Below are 8,483 nucleotides of genomic sequence, written 5' to 3'. Positions count from 1 at the left end.
TGTTGGAAAGAAACACCTCTGTTACTGAACGTGGGCTTGGGATAATAAGTCAGTCAAGTTGAAGTGGGGGCCAGCAGGCACCACGTGCTTTTACTGAGGCATCCAGTGGTCAGTTTGTATTCTTATAGACTGTCAGAGGTTCTCAGCTAATGCATTTTGTCATCTTGATCCCGCCTCCTTATCACCATCACCACCACAAGACACAGCCCATGGATGAACCAGATGTTCTGAAAAATGTCAAGAAAACTCCTTTATCACTGAACCCTCCACTCCCACTGTAAAGTCAATCCTGCATTGAGAAACCAGTGTGAAACCTTTGGTGTTTACTACAGAATTCTCGTGGAAAAGTCTTAGAAGGACAACCTTTTAACCTCTTTGAAAAAAATGAGCTTTAACAAATGACATTATTATTAACTATTTGTGAGGATTCCATGCTTGGGTTTTTGTGTTGCTTTTGTCATGTTCTGTTTTCTCTGACAGTCCCACCATGTTCAGGTTAATCATTCACAGCTGTCTTCATTTATTTAATCAACCTCAGTGTATTAAAGTGTCTGGTTTTCTCAAGTGAGGATTTTAAGGAATGATGTTGTTTCAGGTAAGTGAAGCCTCTGTCCCTTTGTTTGGTTGTTTTTTGGTGTAAAAATTTTTTTTTATTTTGTCAAAGTAAAAAAAAATGAGACGTCGGAGAAAAATCACTGAGGTTTTCTGTGTAAAAAAGTAATTCTCAAATAAATTGCTTCTGGCATTGTGACACCGTGTGAAAGAATTTTGATTTGGTTGTGGCATGTCGGGACTAAAGGCAGCTGTGAAGGAACTTTTTTATCTTTTCATTTAGTTGCACTTTGGCTGCTGCCCTGCTGTGTGTTTCTGAAAGAGCGACACTAATCTAAAATCTTTCATGTCCACAGAAAGAAAAGCTTCTTTTTCTTCTCTTTCCTGAACTCCTGCATTGTCTTCATTCTCTCTCAGTGGGGGGTGTTTTTACAGGACAGCAGGTGTATTTTTTTAGATGAAACAGTTTTAATGCTTTTCAGAGACAATTACAACAGTACTGATGATCAAATAAGCAGCAAAGCTCTTAATCAGTTTGATATTGGGGCGTGAGAGGACTGCTGCTTTCTTGGGGCTCATCATCTTCTGATTTGCTCTCAGTAATGGAGGTGGAGGTGTGAGCCAGCATCTTATCTGCTCTGCTTTGGACGAATGGAATATCACTCTTGTCTACACACATATTAGGATTGAACTGGAGCGTGAAAAATAAATGAGCGGTGTGGAATGATATTCCAGCAAATGGTCTCATAAATAATCTGGGGATTAAAGTCAGAAGCATGTAAATGGAAGTGGTGGGAGACTCTTGTACTTGAGTCTACTTTCAATTAACCCGATGGACTGTTTGGGTTTCAGCTGTGCAGGTATAGGCTTTGTACCATACCTGCACTCGGAACATTTTAGTTGCAAATCCGTGCAAAGTTAAACTAAAAGTTGCTTTCCTCTGCATCACAATCAGGTGATTGACGGTGATTCTGTAAACAGATGTGGTATATCAAAGAGCATGTGTTGTTCACTGGTGACAGCTCTGCTGTTAAACCAGCAGCAAGTTGTGTTGAATATCTGAGCAATGTTCTAGATCTGACACAGAAGAATTATAGACTAAGAAAGGGCGATTTTTATTTATTTATTTATTATTATTTTTTTTTTTTATTTATTATAGGGGTTTGCCATCTTGACATGATATCTTTGGAGTTCATCTCTTTCCAGAAATGTCTGGAACTAATGTGCTTGTTCCCTGTAAGACTGAAAATTTGAACATTTCCCATCAATCAACAGATCAGGACTCCGTCTGAGAGCAAGTCTATTCTCACTGAAAATGCTATCCAAAAACCCAAACGGAGAAAGGTAAAGTCAAACTTGAGGCTGTCATGGTTTTGTCTCTGTATTCTTCATTTATTTTCTCCGTGGTGGTGTAGTGGTTAGCATTGTCGCCTCATAGTGAGGAGGTCCAGGTTCAAATCCCAGCTGGTGGAGTTTGTATTTGTGGGTTTTTTTCTCTGGCTTCTTCACACATTCCAGAAACGTGCGTCATAGGGGATGTGATGATTCAAAATTGGCCCTCAATGGACATGTGAATTTTCTTATTGGTTCTGCCAACACATTCTCATCCCCCAGTCCTCACACATCGACATTTGGTTAAGGACCCTTCCGTGTCACTTTCTGATGTTTTGGATGTCCCCAAGTTGTCGTTCTTCCACGTACTGGCTGTTCCCATTAAATCAAGGGTCCCCAACCTCCAGGCCACGAACCAGAACCGGTCCAGTACCGCGTAGCGCACTAGCACCCAAACCTGACACTGAACCGGGCACAAACTGGACGTGAACCAGTACCGGGTCAGGATACCGCTATTGGGTTAGAATACAGGTACTGGACGCCTCCCAGGAGACCCGTGCAGATCTGGTACTGCGTCTCGAGGGTTCCCTTGATTTTACAAACAGGTACACCCAAAACGTGACGCGGAGTGGTCAACGTGTGACGACCTGGGAGTGAGAATGTGTAGGTCCTGCAAAAGACTGGTGACCTGTTCAGGATGTTCTTCTCCCAGCAGCATCTTTGTTGGCTCCAGCAGCTTTGGGACCCCGAAAGAGATTCATCGAGTTCTGAAAACAAATAGATGATCAGAAGTGTCAAAGATACCTGCTCATCATCGGCACGTTTAGCTGCTTCTTCTAGCATTTTACAATCAGCATTGTCCATCCATTAGTTTAAGCTAACAGCTTTAACACTTTAAGTTATAACAGATTTTTCTAATTGATCATGAGTCACTTTCTCCTTTTCAGATTTTCGCAGAAGTAATGAGTGAAGTTCAACAGCAGGAGCTTCATGAACATGCGCAGATGGAGCCGATAAGTGACAGGAGGCAGAGCAGACCCTGACCTGCACCTCTAGCCTTCTGGTCTGCTTGGGGGGGGGGGTCTCTCTTGATTCTCTGATTATAAATTTCCACAAAACTTATCATTTTTGTTGGATGACTGATGGCTCACAGACACCAGAGAATCACTATTTTACCCCGTTGCAGATGTAAGCCCTGTGAGTGTGGGGGCATAAGGCTGAGAAAGACAACCACTCTTGGCCATGGTTCAGTACAGACTGGTGTCATTAGTGAATTATGTTGATCATATTAAAGGTTGAAAAGTTACAGTATGCTAAAGATTTTGTGTTCAAGCGTCACTGGTGACCCTTCAGGTGTTAAAGGGCTAAAACATGGATCATGAAACCAGGTTGGCTCCACTTTGATCTGCAGTTGTTTACAGGTTAAATTGTAAGTCCTGCTCATTTGGTCAGGTTTACTATGGGGATGGACCTCATGCAAGTTCTGACTGATGTCACAGTTCAGATCATGTGTCAAAGTCAAGGCCTGGGGGCCAGATCCGGCCCTCTGGGTAATTATATCCGGCCCTCCAGATCCTTTTGCTAACTTATGCTCATTGTATAATTTCTGACAAAATATATTATTATGGAAAGGAAAATAATTCCTGCCTTTTTATTAATTAATTAATTCATAATTGTGTTAAAAAGTTACGATTTTAACTATATAAAAATTGGCATTCTGCTAGCTTTTTTGGACCATTTTGGCACTTACTAAGATTTTTTAGGCTATTTTGGAGTTTGGCTAATATTTCAGCTGCATGCTAGCTGTTTTGGATAATTTAGGCTTTTTCAGTTTTTTAGGACATTTTGAAGTTTAGCCATTTTTTTCAGCGACTTGCTAGCTGTTTTAGCTAACTTAAGTTTTTTGTTTGTTTGTTTGTTTGTTTCGTTTCTTAGTCTAATTTGGGATTTAGCTAATATTTTAGCTGGTATCATCTTCAGCGTTTTCATCTATCAGCTTCAGCGTTTTTAGCTATCAATTTCAGCATCTTCAGTTTTCAGGACTCACATCTTCAGCGGCCAAATTTAGCTTACGGCATTCACACTAGCATTATCACAGGTAATGCTAAATTTCTAGTTCATAGTTATGTTAAAAAGTTACAGTTTTAAAAAATGTAGTTTTAGAGTATTTTTTAAATGCTTATCTTGTTCAGCCTGCGACCTCTAGTGTGTGCTGGATTTTGGCCCTTGTGAGATTGAGTTTAACACCCCTTGATTTAAAGGGTGCCAATTAAATAACAATAAATACTTAATAAAAACAGTCACTCATCTTACATATAGATTCATTCTCATCAGACCAATGTAAGCCTGTTTTCCATAACACACTATTGTGGTCTTTTTTTGAATCCACAGATTGTGCTGCTCTTCTCTGAACCCCCACCCCCAGCCCTCCCACTCACAGGACAGCCTGTGGCCTCTTAATCCTGCTCCGCAATCAGAGCATCAAGATTTGCTTCAGGCCTGACATTGATTCATTGACGTGCAGCAGATCTATCTGAGCCGGGGCTGAGGAATGGTCAGGTTTTATTAGTTTGCTGCCCAGAGCCCAGGGCAAGGTAAATATCAGTGAACACTGGCGTAATACACTAAATGGAGATAGGCCAGATAAACCATTGGGAGGATGGTTTTAGGCCCCTCCAGTGTCACAGACACATTATGTTTCTAGGCTGCTTGACAGGTGCTGAATGCAGAGGGTGAAACCTGACAAAGATTAAAATGTTAGAAAAGACCCACATCGGCTCGACATTCAGCTCCTTTACAAGCTGGAATGAGAAAGCAGCTTGGTTATTGATTATTTCAACATAACTGTATCTTAAAGTTCATTTAGTCTGAGGCTTCTGACTCCAGCGCCCTCTCACAGTTCTTTTCACTGCTAACCCACCTCCAGATGCCTGTTGACCTCACAGTTAACGCACCAGAGGCCCTACTTGATTTTTTCCACTGTAATGGCTGCCATTTGGCATCACTTTTAATGGAACAAAGCCCAGCTGGAGCAAAGAGCCTGAAGCAGAGGCTGAATGTGCTGCCCCTCCTGACCTGAGCCTGACTTCGACCCACCTTTGCCCAAACAGACTGTTTCACTGCCAAGTTAAAAACCAAAAAGAGATGAACAGATTTATTTTTTTAACTACATTCCTCTCTCATGTGGGAGAAGCTAATAGCTATTTAATTAGTTATCATATTTTCATCTGCCTCGCCAGCACAACAAATGCAGACACTTTTCATGTTGACCTTAATTGTTGGCGTTATACGAACTGAAGGACTTCCATGTGTCTTTCATTGGGGTCATTTTTTATTAGGTTGACATCTAAACTTTGTCATTTTATACATGTTTGCTGTGTGAAGCAGATTCTCTCCACTGATGGGAGGAAAATATCTGTAAGGAGTTTGTCAGAAAACTGAAAAACTGTATTTCAACTTTTTTTTCCTTCATCTTTAAGGCTGAGTGCGACTAAAGAGTATCTGAGGCCGAAGAGGAAGATTGGACGACAGCTGAGGCTAGAGGCATGCATTCTCTTTTCATGTGACGCAATTCCACCTTTTTTTTCTTATTTTCTTTCTTTTTTACATCAGATTGAACAATTCTGACTGACAGAAAACATATTTTGTTCCTTTTTGACATGAATTAATACAAACTTGACTTTAAGATGAGAAAACAAAGTTTTTTGAGCATACCAAGGTAAATTTTTTCAAAATAAAAGCCCATCTGGTTGCTCTGAAGGCTAACTTTTAGCTGGTATGTCAAATTCAATCACACAGGGGCCAAAATACAAAACACACCTTAGGACAAAAATTTATTGAGCACATTAAACAATAATTTTAAAACTATAAAATCATGACTTTTTAACATTACTATGAATAAAAACTGTCAGACATATTATTCCAGAATAAATCCACTTAAACCTTAAATAACTTTTTAATATTTTATGGCCCAGTCACAAATCAGTTGCAATGCGTCGGTGATGGGTAAAACCCGGGAAATTTGAACAAAATCTTGAGACAGATCTCACGATTTTGCACCCGTCGGCAGCGCCCTCAGACTGAATAGGAGGCGCCCTGTGACGATTCGTACGCTTTCTGTGATCGCCTCCGACGACTGGAGGACCAAGGGGAGGAGGAAAGGGGAAAGCAGGCAGCCAGAGACCAGGGGGAAAAAAGTTAAAAGAAAAGACGCCCGCAGATATGGTCTCTGATACCCTCCGATGCGATCGGAGGGTATTGTAGGTCGTCGGAGATTGTGTCTGAGATGCCCAAAATGGGTGTAAAATCTTGCGAGCAATCTTAAAATTTTTATTTTCAAAGTTGGGGACCGCGACGGATGTGGCGATCCCTAAAAAATCAGCGACAAGCCGCATGCGTCCGGAGAGCGCCTCAGACGAGTGCAAAATTGTGTGATATGTCTCAAGATTTTGTTCAAATTTCCCGGGTTTTACCCATCGCCGACGCATCGTAACTGATTTGTGAGTGGGCCATAATCCCCGACAGATCGCCGACATTGTGACTGGGCCATTACTCTCCATTAAAATATATTTTGTCAAAATTCAACAAGTTAGAGATAAGTGCAAGATAACATCAGGCCATTAATAACAATAAAATAAAATGACCTGGAGGGCCAGATAGAATTAGGCGGAGGGCTGGATCCGGCCCCTGGGCCTTGACTGGCTTTCATGGCCATATCACGGCTGGAGCACAGAAAAAACTTCATCCCCGTGGTAAAGACGCTGTTAGCAGTCGACTGGTAGTGTAACGGTCAAGATATGGCCACGGAATCGACATGCATACACGCGGTAACAATTTTTGAACTGCAAAAACATTGAGGCTGCGGGTAACTGCGTGTAGTACCGCCGTGCAATGGCCGTGGAACAGCAGTGCAAAAGCAGTTTCTGTGCGAGATCGGGCCGTGGAGTGAACGCCGGCAAACACAGTTGGATGCCGAAATTTCGGGTTCGTGCACGGATACAGAACGGCCGTTTACCCTGCTGGTCTGCACTTGTACAGCGTTACAGCGTCTGCTTAGCGGCTGAGCGCGCGTGTGAACTACCTGTTGGTGTTACCCATGGGAGGAGGCGCTTACACGTGATTAAGGAGTGCACTGGCAGAGGAGTGGCAGTGGAATGGACTCTAGCGACTGTATCACTGCGATTTCTCAAACATGCATATGATTTTGAGTCTGGCAGATTTTCCACATTTTTTACCCGTGATTTGGCCGTCAAATCCTGTGGGACTGGACCCTGACACATGTGGGCTCGAGCCTCTGATGATAGTAACGATTAGCATGACTCAACTTTGAGCGATTACTTCATACTATAGTTACCTTTACCATGTGTAGAAACATTAAGAAAACCATGTAAACATGGACCTGGAGAAGTCATCACCTCAGCATCAACCAGGTCAACTTCCCGGGGTTCTGCCGTTTTCATGGATTCTCATCTTTTAGTTCCCTAAATGAAAATGAAAATGTTTAAAGTTTTACAGTTTTATCAAGAACAGTTTTTTACAGTTTTATGAGAATTTACTGAAGGTTTCCTTTTGTAATTTCATCTGTAAAAAAGAGCAACATAAGTGATTACCATTGTTTCTATGTATTTCATTCTGAGATCCTGAGGCCCATTGTTGTGCCATGGATCCAAAAACATCAGCATGCAGCATGATGATGAACGGCTCCATGCTGCAAAGATCTGTTCACATAGAGTCCCTCTTGCATGAGCAGCAGACACACTGGACATGTCACCTGTTACGCATGTTTGGGAGGCTCTGGATTGGCGAATGTGACAGCATGTCCAGCAACTTCACAAAAGCCATGAAAGAGGAGCAGACCGGCATTCCGCAATATACAACCTGATCAAGTCAATGCCGAGGAGATGTGTTGCACTGTATGGAGCAAGTGGTGGACTCATCAGAGAAAGACTGGCTCTCTGAGCTTCCTGACCCCTTCATAAAAAAAACACTTTTTTCAGAGTGTTCTTTTATTGTGAGTAGTCTAAGGCACACCTGCGTCATTTATAATAATCATTGTCTCATAAGCATCTTGATACAGCACACCTGTGCAGTGGGATGGATAATCTCAGCTAAGGAAGGTGAAGTGCTCACTGGCACTGATTTAGACAGATTTGTCAACCGTATTTGACAGAATGGTGATTTATTGTTTTTAGAAAATGTTTCCGATCTGTGGGTTCATCTCAGGACAAATAGGAGAAAAAAAGTGTTGCATTTATATTTTTGTTCATTGTAGTTTACTTCATGAATTTTTGTTCAAACTAAATGTTTAAAGATTTTCAGGAATGCACCAACTCCAAACATTTTGGTTACTTTACTGTTTCTTGGAAAAAGTGGGAACTTTGCAATGTTTAAGGCTTTGATTAGGAACCCAGCATTAAATATGCACAAACATTGTATACAATATATAAGTGTATATAATATGCACCTTTTTTTCCCAATAAACAGGCCGATAACAATAACATACCTTCATCTTCATTTTGTCAACCTTTGTCTGCAATAGATGAGAGCCGATGCAGAGGAAGCCAAACACTCAGCGGGTGATTTTCCCGTGTGAAATGAAG

Source organism: Oryzias melastigma, linkage group LG20 (assembly GCF_002922805.2).
Source record: "Oryzias melastigma strain HK-1 linkage group LG20, ASM292280v2, whole genome shotgun sequence".
Classification (NCBI taxonomy): domain Eukaryota; kingdom Metazoa; phylum Chordata; class Actinopteri; order Beloniformes; family Adrianichthyidae; genus Oryzias; species Oryzias melastigma.
The sequence above is the reverse complement of the archived record's forward strand: the minus strand, read 5'-3'. Positions refer to the sequence as shown.